Source organism: Mustela putorius, unplaced genomic scaffold (assembly GCF_011764305.1).
Source record: "Mustela putorius furo isolate JIRA1106 unplaced genomic scaffold, ASM1176430v1.1 tig00000174_pilon_pilon_pilon, whole genome shotgun sequence".
Taxonomy (NCBI): domain Eukaryota; kingdom Metazoa; phylum Chordata; class Mammalia; order Carnivora; family Mustelidae; genus Mustela; species Mustela putorius.
Window position 1 is genome coordinate 772,380 of NW_025421304.1, and position 11,628 is coordinate 784,007.

An 11,628-nucleotide genomic window follows, 5' to 3' on the forward strand; every position below is an offset into this window, starting at 1 on the left:
GTACAGGTAGTTATTACCTATACAGAGAAAAAGGAAACAGGTTGAAGGGGATAGGAATGAACATCGGCCTCCTCTGAATTCACCACTGTTCTGTAGTTTTGATTTTGGAGATAAGTAAATATTTTACAGAATTTTAAAATGAAATTAAAGCAAAGTCAGGAAAACACAATCACTAAAAGTAAAAAGCAAGATGAAACAAATGAGCCTAACTGTAGGATAGGTCATAACCTATGAACATCAAGAAGTCTTGATTGTTTTTCTGTATTCACATAATTAGTAAAAATACTAGTATTGTTAGTTTGAAGCTCTCTCACAATTCAAAAGAAGGGAGAAAAGAAGGAAAAAAGCATAGGGAACAGATGGGACAAGATGATGGATTTGACCCAAACCACATCAATGATCACACTAAATATAAATGGTATATTTAATATAATATAAATTATATATAATATAAATATAAATGGTCTATTTATACTTTAATTGTAAGAGAAATTGTCAACTGGATAAAAACACAAGATCCAACGAAATGCAGCTGACAAGAAATGCACTCCAACATCGAACATAAACAGTTTAAAAATAAAAGAATAGTGAAAGATATTTCATGCTAACACAATGAAAAGAAAGTTGGACTGGTAACATTAAATATCAGACAAAGTAGATGCTCAGAGCAAAGGCTACTACCAGGAATAAAGAAGACCAATTCATAATGATGAAGGAATCAATTCACCAACAGCACATATTACCTAAAACTTTTACATACCTAATAACAGAGCTTAAAAATACATGAAGGAGAAACTTAAAGAAATTACGAGGAGAAAGAAAGAAATGCAACAGATAGAAAATCAGTAAAGGTACTACAGAGGATTTCAACAACACTATCAACCTATACCTAAGTGACATTTATGGAACTCTCCAACAATAGCAGAATACAGTCTTTTCAAGTGCACACCAAACATTTACTAAGATAGACCACACATTTTGGGTCACAAACCTACTCTTAATAAATTTTAAAGGACTCAAGTCATAAAAAGTATATTCTCTGAACACAATGGAATGAAATTAGAAATCAGTAACAAAAAGATCTCTGGAAGATCCTCATAATACCTGAAAACTAAATAACATATTTCTAAATAAACCATAAATCAAAAGGAAAATTAGAAAGGAATTCAAACTGAAGTCAGAATAAATAAGATTGGCAAGTGAAAACTTTTAAGCTGGGCCTATGATGGTTCATTATACTTTTGTGTAGTTTGAAAACTACCAAACAGGGGCACCTGGGGTGGCTTTGTTGATTAAATGTCAGGCTCTTGATTTTGGCTCAGGTCATGACTTCAGGGTCATGAATTCAAGTCCCGCCTCAAGTTCTGCACTGGGCATGGAGCCTGCTGAAGATTCTCTCTCTCCCTCTTCCCCTTCCTCCATACCCTGCGCCCCCATTCTTTCTTAAAAAAAAAAAAAAAAAGGAAGAGAAAAAAGAATGCTGCTGTGTCAGAAATAACACAATATCATCTCCTATTTAAATTAACAAGTCTCAAATCCATTCTTCCTCAATTTAACCACTGTTGGGAAGTATCTCTCTCAATTAACTGCACATATTCCTTGCTCCCAATCTACAGAAAACTGTTTTGCTACCTCCATTATTTGAGAAAGCTTAACTAGGAAAAAGAAAACAAAGATTCCTACGTCCTGAAAAAATAAAGGCATTTAGAGAAACAAAGAGGAAACATCTACTCACCTTGGACTTTGCTTTTGAATGTACGACAGCCATTTTTTCCTTCTCTGGATTCTACTCTCAGGAAAAGAAAATGGAATCATAAGATAGTACACCTTTCTTAGGATATACTCTAAATTAGAACACATGCTCTTACTCACCCAGCCCCCCAAACTATCCCTAATTTACCCTGGAGGAAAGTTAGAGAGTAGAACAATTCTGTACTCTGTTTTAGATAGAAGGTCCAAGACTCCAGCTGTCTTGGGCCAGAATTTACTGCTGGATTCAAAACTGTCCACTGGAGACAGAGCACTACCAGTTCTAAAGTATGTGACTGACTCCTCTAACACATTCTCTAGAAGTATTCCTACTCCCCATTATATTTCCATATAGCCTGTTTTGAAGGTGCAATCAGCTCTAATCTTGTCAAGAACAGGTCTGTGACTTAAAAATAGCTGTCTTCATTCAGGGTCTCAAATTCCTGACATCTTTCCTTCCTATCACTTTCCTGCATTCAACATTCTTAAGACTGTAAGGTGAGAGGACACCTGGAAGCCAAAAGGAAACCTACATCTGCAATCCCAGTGTGAACTAAGAACCATTACAGGCCATGTGTATAGGCCATGTGTGAAGAGGGATTACTGAGGTCAGAAGAGAAAGATGTCAAGTTCTGTAAGGACATAGCCAAAGGGACTCAAGACACATTGACAGACTCAGTCCCATAATGAACCCCCCAAATACAAAAACCCAATTTTATCTCTGTACCTCACTAAACGCCCATAAGATCACAGACTATAAAATATACAAATTGACTAGACAAAGTCACACAGACTTCCGTGGCCACACAGCCAGAGTCACAATCGCCAAGTTAATATTACATCCTCAGACCACCTCTTATATTAAACAAAATCCAATCATAAACAGCATACACACAAGGACTCAAGCACATCCAAGCACCCTGTCATGGATACAAGAGGCCAAAAAACAGCATTTCACAGCAGCACTTTTACTATCTTCACACAGTCATGAAAGCGACACACTTACAGTCCCAAGAGTCATACATATGGCATACACACAGCCATCCAATCAAACAGAAAAATGCAACTAAGTACCAGATCAAAGAAATAAGTGGTCACAAATACCGGGTCACAGCAACACTCTCATAACATCTTAAAGTCACAAACTTCAGTGATACACACAACACACAGTCGCATACACAACCTCAAAGTGACCCAAGTACATCCAAAAACCCTGTCACAAGAGCACTGCCGCACAGCTCACAGACACAAGCAAACCCCCGGTCACATACGAGGTACACACACAATCACCGTCACATAGGCACATTCCCAGTCAAGCACGCGGTCACAAACACATTGTCACAGCAGTACTACTACACCCTCAGAGTCACGACTCACCCTCACACAAACGCTTACACACAAAACCACAGTCGCACACGTTCATTCGCCTACATCAGTAACAGGCAGGCTGGCTCACAGCACAAAACGGCTGGAGACCAACATACACGCAATCCCAGCGACGCTTCCGCCACGGCATTCCGGACATCCTCACCTCGACAGAAGGTGCGGTTCAGGATCCAGGATCTGGCGCCCGGGGTCCAAGCCCAATTTGGGGTTCGCCCGCCCAGCCGGAGCCGAGCCAAGCTCCTCCACAGACGCTGCCCTCCCCACGCGAGGTCCCCAAATCGCGCGAACAAACGGAAATGAAGCCGCACTGGGGACGCGGTGCCTCTGGGAAATGTAGTCCAACGCCCGGAAGGTGGTAGCCTGGCCGGCCAGGACGCTGAGATGCCCAGTTTTTTTTTTTTTTTTTTTTTTAATTTTTTATTTTTTATAAACATTTATTTTTTATCCCAGTTTTCTAAACCTCCGCGAGGTTCTTGGACTCCGCGGCTAAAACGCGCTCGCGCAACTGCTGCGCCGCTGGTATTCCTGGGAGTGCCCGCCTGCACTCAGTGCGCAGGCGTCAGGCGTAAGCTGCTGGGGCGGTTAGGGTCTGAGACCGCAGTTACGGAGAGGCATTCCCGGGTCTCATCAGACCTGGAGAAGGTGGGACGGACCCTCAGGCGGGCATGTGCGGTGGAGGAGCTGGGGCTGAGGCAGGGACTAGCCGGAACCTCGGACTCGCAGAGACCTCCCCTCTGCCTGGCCAGGCCCTTTTTGTGTGTGAGATAACGCGAGACGGTTACAAGCTGACTGGGAGGCCCTCGGCGGCTGTGTGTGTGGTTGTATTTCCGTATTTCTGAGGGCGATTCTACCTGCCGTTGGGTGTGAGGTGGCTCGTACTGGAAGCTGCCTGGTAATGACATAACTGTGGGATTGTCTGACGGAGGAAGGGACCTCCCTCAATCCTCCCTCAATTATGTGTTCATAATTGAGGGTGGTTGCGTGACTGGTGATGACTAGTGACGATTTGTGTTATGCAGATGTGCTCTTCTCGTGTCTGTAGAAGTTTAACTCTAGGAGAGAGGGAGAGCGGGAGGTCCTCCTGGTGGATGGTCAAGTTGTTTCTTTCTTGGACACTAATTTGATTGGGGGGGGTAATCAATTTATCTGGCAAATAATTTATTTTTTAAAATATTTTATTTATTTGCTAGAGAGCACAAGTAGGCAGAGAGGCAGGCAAGGGAGAGGAGAAGCAGGCTCCTTGCTGAGCAAGGACCCAACATGAAACTCAGTCCCAGGAATCAGGACCAGAGCCGAAGGCACTTAAGTGACTGAGCCACCCAGGCGTCCATATCTGGCAAATAATTTAGACATGGTTTTTCTTTTCTTTCTTTCTTTTTTTTTTTTTCCTAAAGATTTTATTTTCAATTCACTTGACACAGAGAGAGACCACAAGTAGGCAGAGCAGCAGGCAGAGAGAGGGGGAAGCAGGCTCCCCTCAGCAGAGAGCCCAATGCAGGGCTGGACCCCAGGACCCTGAGATCATGACCTGAGCTGAAGGCTGAGGCCTAACCCACTGAACCACTCAGGCGCCCCTTAGACATGAGTTTTCTGTTGGATCAAGTATACATGTTAAAGTCAGGCCTAGCTTAACTCCTTTTTCCTCTGGCACAGCCGGGCAAAGCAGGCACCCATTGTATCATGGGAGCGTTTTACTAGGTAAGGTTGAAAGGCCATTGACTAATAAAATAGTTAAATAACTTTATACATGAGAAGATTTTATCTTGGCTAATGGAGAGAAAATAAAGCTCTTGGTTTTAGCTCAGGTCACGATCTCATGGGTTATGGGATGGAGACCGGTATCAGGCTCCAGGAGAGTCAGCTTGAGGATTCTCTCCCTCTGCCCCTCCCCCCCCACAGGCACAGGTGCATGTGTGTACTCTTTATTTAAAATAATTCTTTAAAAAAACAAAATCTTCTATAATTTTAGTTTTCTATATTCTTAAAGTTTTGCCTTACACATTTTTTTTGTCATAAAACTTCTTAGAATCCATCTCTTTCTGTAAGACAAAAGAGGGGTGTAATTTTTTGTGTGTGCACACACCAGTTGTCTCACATTATGAAAAGGCTATCCTTTCCCCTCTTAGCAAGAGTCATAAATTAAGTTGTCGTATATATATGGAACTGGGTGCCACCCAGATGCCCTTAAAAATAATGTCTTTTGCAGTTACTATATATATTATACTTTTTTAAATGTATGCACTAAAGTTTGTAAATTTTTTGTCCAGGTCCTCTATAATCATACTTGTTTTTGTCTCTTAAATTAAGTTACTAAAAGAAATATGTGATATCTCCCACTATGGCTCTAATGTTATTTTTCCTTGTAGTTTCAGTAATTTGGGCTTAAATGTATGTATTTTTAGTAACACATAAGTTTAGATTTATATAAATTACTGGAGATTTAAATATTTGATTTTGTGCTGATCTTTTTATAATGCTTTTTAAGATTTTATTTATTTGACAGAGAGAAATCACAAGTAGATGGAGAGGCAGGCAGAGAGAGAGAGAGGGAAGCAGGCTCCCTGCTGAGCAGAGAGCCCGATGTTGGGCTTGATCCCAGGACCCCGAGATCATAACCTGAGCTGAAGGCAGTGGCTTAACCCACTGAGCCACCCAAGCGCCCCAATATAATGCTTTTATTTAAAGTCTATTTTACACAATGTTAATATAGCTACATCAACTTTATTCTGATTAGTATTTTGACTGATTTTTCTGCTTCCTCATTTTCAGCCTTTCTGTATAATTATTTTAATGTGTATCTTGACAATAACATATAATTAGATTTTATTTATCCATTTAATGACATATTTGTATTTATTTCTACCATTTTATCACATCACTATATATGTTATATGTAACTTTTTAATGTTTTCATTCCCCTTCCCCCCATTATTCCTTCTTTAAATTGTTCTCCTCTCCCATTTTATTTATTTATTTATTTTTAAAGATTTTATTTATTTATTTGACAGAGAGAAATCCAAAGTAAGCAGAGAGGCAGGCAGAGGAGGAAGCAGGCTCCCCGCGGAGCAGAGAGCCTGATGCGGGGCTCGATCCCAGGACCCTGGGATCATGACCTGAGCCAAATGAAGGCAGAGGCTTTAACCCACTGAGCCACCCAGGTGCCCCTCCTCTCCCATTTTTTATGTCGTCCTCTTTTGGAAGGTATATATTCTGTTTGCATTATTTCAGTGACTTTGCGAAATCTTTAATTTAGCAGGACGTACTTATCAAAGTCTAAACTTACAATTTTTCCTGCCCAGTAGTATAATGATGTTAGAATACACTGATCATTGCTTCTACCAAGTTACATGCTATCATTGTGGTATATTTTAGTTATATGTGTGTGTATCCATGCACACATGTGCATATATGCATGTGAGTGTACTTTTATTTCCATTTATTTTATACTGAACTGATTCCTAGGCCACAAGTTTTTGTTTCTTCTAAGATATCTTTTTCTTCTGTGCAACCTCCTCTTCTGGTTTAGGAACAATCTCCTCTTTCAGGAAGGATCATCTCAATGTGGCAGGGAGAACTCAGGTATAGATTAATCCAAATATGAGCTCTGTAAGTTCTGCACTGCATTTTGGGGACTTTCTTCACCTGGATGTGCATAATGACCAGAGAAGCTACATTTAAATCCTTAAGTCCAACATTATTCTCTGCATTTTTAAGCATATGCAATAATTCAGTACTCTTTTTAGGCCACAAAACCTGTGTCCAACCCCACTGTTTGGCCTAGGTGCACCTACCAATTCCACCATTGTTGTGACAGAATGGCACATGTTGCTTCTGTAAAGTTACATCCTCTAGAGACTTGGTGGCTTTACAGATATGCATACCCTTGATGGCAGTTTCACCAGTGTTCTTAATGTCAACACAAAGATTTGAACTTTTTTTTTTAAAGATTTTATTTATTTATTTGACAGTGAGAGAAGGAAAACAAGCATGACCATTATATTAGTCTTCCCCTGCTGCTGTGACCAATTCCCACAAATTTTGTGACTTGGGAAAAAAAAAACCCCACAAATTTATTATCGTAAGAGTTCCATAGGTCACAAGTCCAGAATGGGTCTCACCACACTAAAATCAAATTATCAGCAGAGCTGTATTATTTTCTGGAGGCTTTGGGGAGAATCTGTTTCCTGCTTATTTGGGTTACTGGCAAAATTTAGTTATATCTGTAGATCTGAGCTCTTCATTTGTTCGCTATAAGCTGAGAACTGTCACCAGCCTAGAGGCTGCCATATACCTTAGCTCATGGCCCCCTCCCTCCATCTTTAAAGCCAGCAACAGTGGGTTTCGTCCCTTTCACATCACATCCCTCTGACCTAGATGGGAAAGAATCTTTACTTTTCTTTTTATTCCTAACAATTTAATCCTAAAGCCATTTGGCAGAACTGAGCATGGTAGGCATACACCTCAGTAAAGCCATGATGGCCGTACAGAACTGTGTGAGGGCCTGAGCATGGTGAAGAGTATCTGTCCAGGGAGAGTATGGCAGTGGCAATGAGATATTGATTATCTCCAGGAAGATTAATCAAATATATTTTATATACACATAACTATATATTTAAGGATAATAAAATGAACATTTCTTCCATCAGCGAAGGGAGTTACACAGATGAAAAGGGATACAACTAGAATGAACTCAGTGATTTTAGATTAGAATTATACTCATGCAAACTTATTTTCATTATATATAGATATAAAAATAAGTATAGATATAAATATGTGTATGCACTCTGTGTGTGTATTTATATTCATTAGCTTTGTGCACTTGGGCCTGGGAACAGTGGCACTGCAGTAGCAATAAGCATGCTGGTACCCAGATCATGGCCTCCAAATACTCATTAATAGAAACCAGGGCTCTTTCAAGAAATGATTGATTTCAGTCTTAGGGCAGAGCAAATAGAAAATGAACCTAGAACATCTTTTATGTTAAAGTGAGGACACATTCACTTATCAGGAATGATAGGGACTGGTTATTAAAAGGCTACAGAGGGTCACCTGGGTGGCTTATTTGGTTAAGTATCTGACTCTTGGGGCGCCTGGGTGGCTCAGTTGTTAAGCATCTGCCTTTGGCTTAGGTCATGATCTCGGGGTTCTGGGATCGAGCCCACGTGGGCTGCCTGCTTGGCGGGAGGCCAGCGTCTCCCTCTCCCACTCTCCCTGCTTGTTCCCTCTCTCACTGTCAAATAAATAAAATCTAAAAGAAAGAAAGGAAATTGAAAAAAAAAAAAAAAGAAGCATCTGACTTGATTTCAGCTAAGGTCTGCTGTCAAGGTCCTTGGATCAAGCACTGCATCGGGATCTGTGCTAGGTGTGGGGTCTTTTGGAGATTCTCCCTCCCCCTTGCTCATGCTCATTCTAACAAAGAAACTCTTAAAAAAAAAAAAAAGGCCATAGAGGCTGGATTGAAGGGGTTTCCATGTGCCAAATCTGAGACAAACCTAATAGTAATATAAACTTTGAATGAAATAGATGACATGTCCATGTTGATACAAATTAATCAACTGAAATTTTGCTGAAGGATGGGATGTTTATATCGTCTCAGAATATCCCCTCCCATAAAATCCTTAATAATTACAAAGGGGAAAAGACTAATTTTACAGTGGAGAAGGCTGGCAGATATGCCTTATTAACTGATTAAAAGAATAGCACCAGTAATGGGTCATCATGTGCCTCCTGATATGCCCTGAGAAGAACACACCATCAGTTCTGTTGGCAACCTTCCAAAATGCATAACCTGCTTATGCAGAAACATCAAAGAAAACCAAATTGGAGACATTTTCCAAAGACTGACTTACAATCATCAAAAGTGTCAAGATTATAAAAGTCAAAGCAAGACAAAAACTTTCAGACTAAAGGAGATTAAAGAGACATGACATTTCAACATTGTGTGTGATTCTAAACTGGATTCTTTAGTGCAAATGACATTGGCACACTTGGTAAAACCTGGATGGGATCTAATGTATTAATGTTAATTTCTTTTTTTAAGATTTGCATGAGCAGGGGAGAGGGGCAGAGGGGGACAGAGAAGCAGACTCCTGGCTGAGCCAGGAGCCCGACTCAGGGCTTGATACCAGGACCTCAGGATCATGACCTAAACTAAAGGCAGACATTTAACCAACTGAGCCACCCAGGTGCCCTTTAATGTTAACTTCTTGATTCTGATTCTGTATTTCGGTTATATGTATACATGATTCTATATTTTGGGACATGTCTTTGTTTGTAGGAAATACCCAGCACCTTCAGGCTAATGTGGCATTAAGTCAGCAATTTACTTTCATATGGTTCAGGGGGGAAAAGTTCTTTGCACCAAATTTGCAACTTTTCTCTAAGTTTGAGATTGGATGAGAAAAAAAAGTATGGGGGCGCCTGGGTGGGTCAGTTGTTAAGCGTCTGCCTTCAGCTCAGGTCGGGATCCCAGAGTCCTGGGATCGAGCCCTGCATCAGGCTTCCTGCTCAGCGGAAGCCTACTTCTCCCTTTCCCACTCCCCCTGCTTGGGTTCTCTCTCCCACTATGTCTCTGCCAAATAAATAAATAAATAAAATCCTTAAAAAAAGAAAAAGTGTAGGGTGTTCTTTAAAAATACCTTGAATACTTATGAATTATACTTCTAATCTTAAAATTGTTTTTAAAATTCACAATGAAGCTCCATATGTTTTTGTCAGTCATGCTTGTATATATTAGTGCCTCCAAACTGTGGTTATTCTTGGCTTTTGATGAAACTTAAGATTTTTCTCCCACAGGGTACTTGACCTTATTTATTTGGAGATTTCTAGTGTTACTTGTCTGGAGCTACTAAGTAAGCTTGATTTTTCACTGCTTCTTTTCACCCATCACCCACCTTGGCCATTTCAGGTTGCTACGCTCTCCCAGGAAGAAATGATTAAGTCCAAAGTGAGTTTAAATCATGTGGGGTTTGTTGGTTTTTTTGGTTTGTTTCTACTGTTTTACTCCACACTGCAGATAAAGTAGGTCAATAATCTCAACAATAAGATGAAAAACTCTTTAAGTGGATAGAAATCAGTCAGGAAAAAATATAAATTAGTAAGACGAAGAGAAAACTGCAATTAGAATATACAGAAGAAATAATTTCGAATTAAGCTTTAAATTTGAATCTTTCAAAGGAAAAACAAATTAGTATATAAAATTTTAAAAATTCATTACATAGTTTATCTTGTCTTTCATTTATAAAGCTAATCAGTCTCAGGGGAGAATAAACAATTTTCATGGGCACAGTTAGAAACATACATACAAAGTTATCCTACTTCTCCGCTATGCAAGAGGACACTTCTCCACATATGAGCCAGAAGACATCAACAGGGATATTAACTGTAGCATTTGTGGTAGAGAAGAAGTAGAAACACATTTCTGAACCTGAGTGTGGTAGATACTGAATACCTATGGGTAAGAAGGTATCTAACAAGATACTAAAGAAAAATAAGATGCTAAATAAGATACTAAGGGAAGAATGTTAGCTGAAACTCTAAGTCTTCAGAATTTAAGAGATACAAGATTTTAAAAGTTGGGGCGCTTGGATGGCTCAGTTGTTAGGTGTCTGCCTTCGGCATAGGTCATGATCCCAGGGTCATAGGATCAAGACCCGCATTGGGCTCTCTGCTTGGTGGGGAGCCTTCTTCTCCCTCTCCCACTCCCGAGGTTTGTGTTCCCTCTCGCTCTCTGTCAAATAGATAAAATATTAAAAAAAAAAAAGTTGTAAAATAGAGCACCTGATAGGATTCAAAAAGGAAGTTGCCAAAAATAAGCTATGAAACTCCCATATACCATATTCAGTACATTCAAAACATCAGGTTGTGGAGATGAGGAAAGAATTTGGGAAAACTCTGTGTGCTGAGTCTTACATCTTCCAGGAGAGAAGAGAATGCCTGCCCATCTCTCATGCTTATTGGGAGGGGGCAATATGATTGCTACAATCTGGGAACAAAGTGGATTGCTGTCTTAACTCTCTGGAGAAATCTAAGTATCATGAGAATGCTTGAACTAGTGCTGCTCTTCTATCAGCCAACAATCTCAAAGTGTATCCAGAACAAGAATGCATGAATGTTTCCCAAGGACCAGATGTGGCCCTAGGTCTATGGGGGGAAAAAAAAGCCACTTAGAGGGGCTCCTGGGTAGCTCAGTCAGTTAGTGGTCTGCCTCAGGTCATGATCTCAGGGTCCTGAGATTGAGACCTGTCTTGGGCTCCCTACTCAATGAGAGTCTGCTTCTCCTTCTCCCCTTTGCCCCTACCCCCTGCTAATGTGTGCTCACTCTCAATAAAATCTTAAGTAAGTAAGTATATGGGCTGAATTATACACACTAAATCTACAACAGGGATAGGATTGAGAAACAATGGGTCTTTAACATTTATCGTTAATGTTTCATATAGTTACTATAAAAATACAAAGCAAAGACATGTTAACATGTATTCTTTCTACATAATA

At 40.2% G+C, this 11,628-nt stretch overlaps 1 protein-coding gene across 3 annotated transcripts in view; it reads right to left on the reverse strand.

Moving 5' to 3' along the window:
- LOC101688321 (zinc finger protein 420) overlaps nucleotides 1–11,628 on the reverse strand; it is a 95,428-nt gene that overhangs the window by 43,348 nt on the left and 40,452 nt on the right. The window contains exons 1-2 of one of the 3 annotated variants that reach the window (XM_004764987.3): nucleotides 3,281–4,269; nucleotides 1,736–1,786 (exon numbers count right to left, since the gene is read on the reverse strand). The exons of 1 other annotated variant lie outside the window; for it this stretch is intronic. The gene's annotated coding sequence lies outside the window, so the exon portion shown is untranslated. Of the gene's footprint in view, nucleotides 1–1,735; nucleotides 1,787–3,280; nucleotides 4,270–11,628 lie in introns of those variants that run through there. One more of the 3 variants, XM_004764985.3, reaches the window with a different exon arrangement.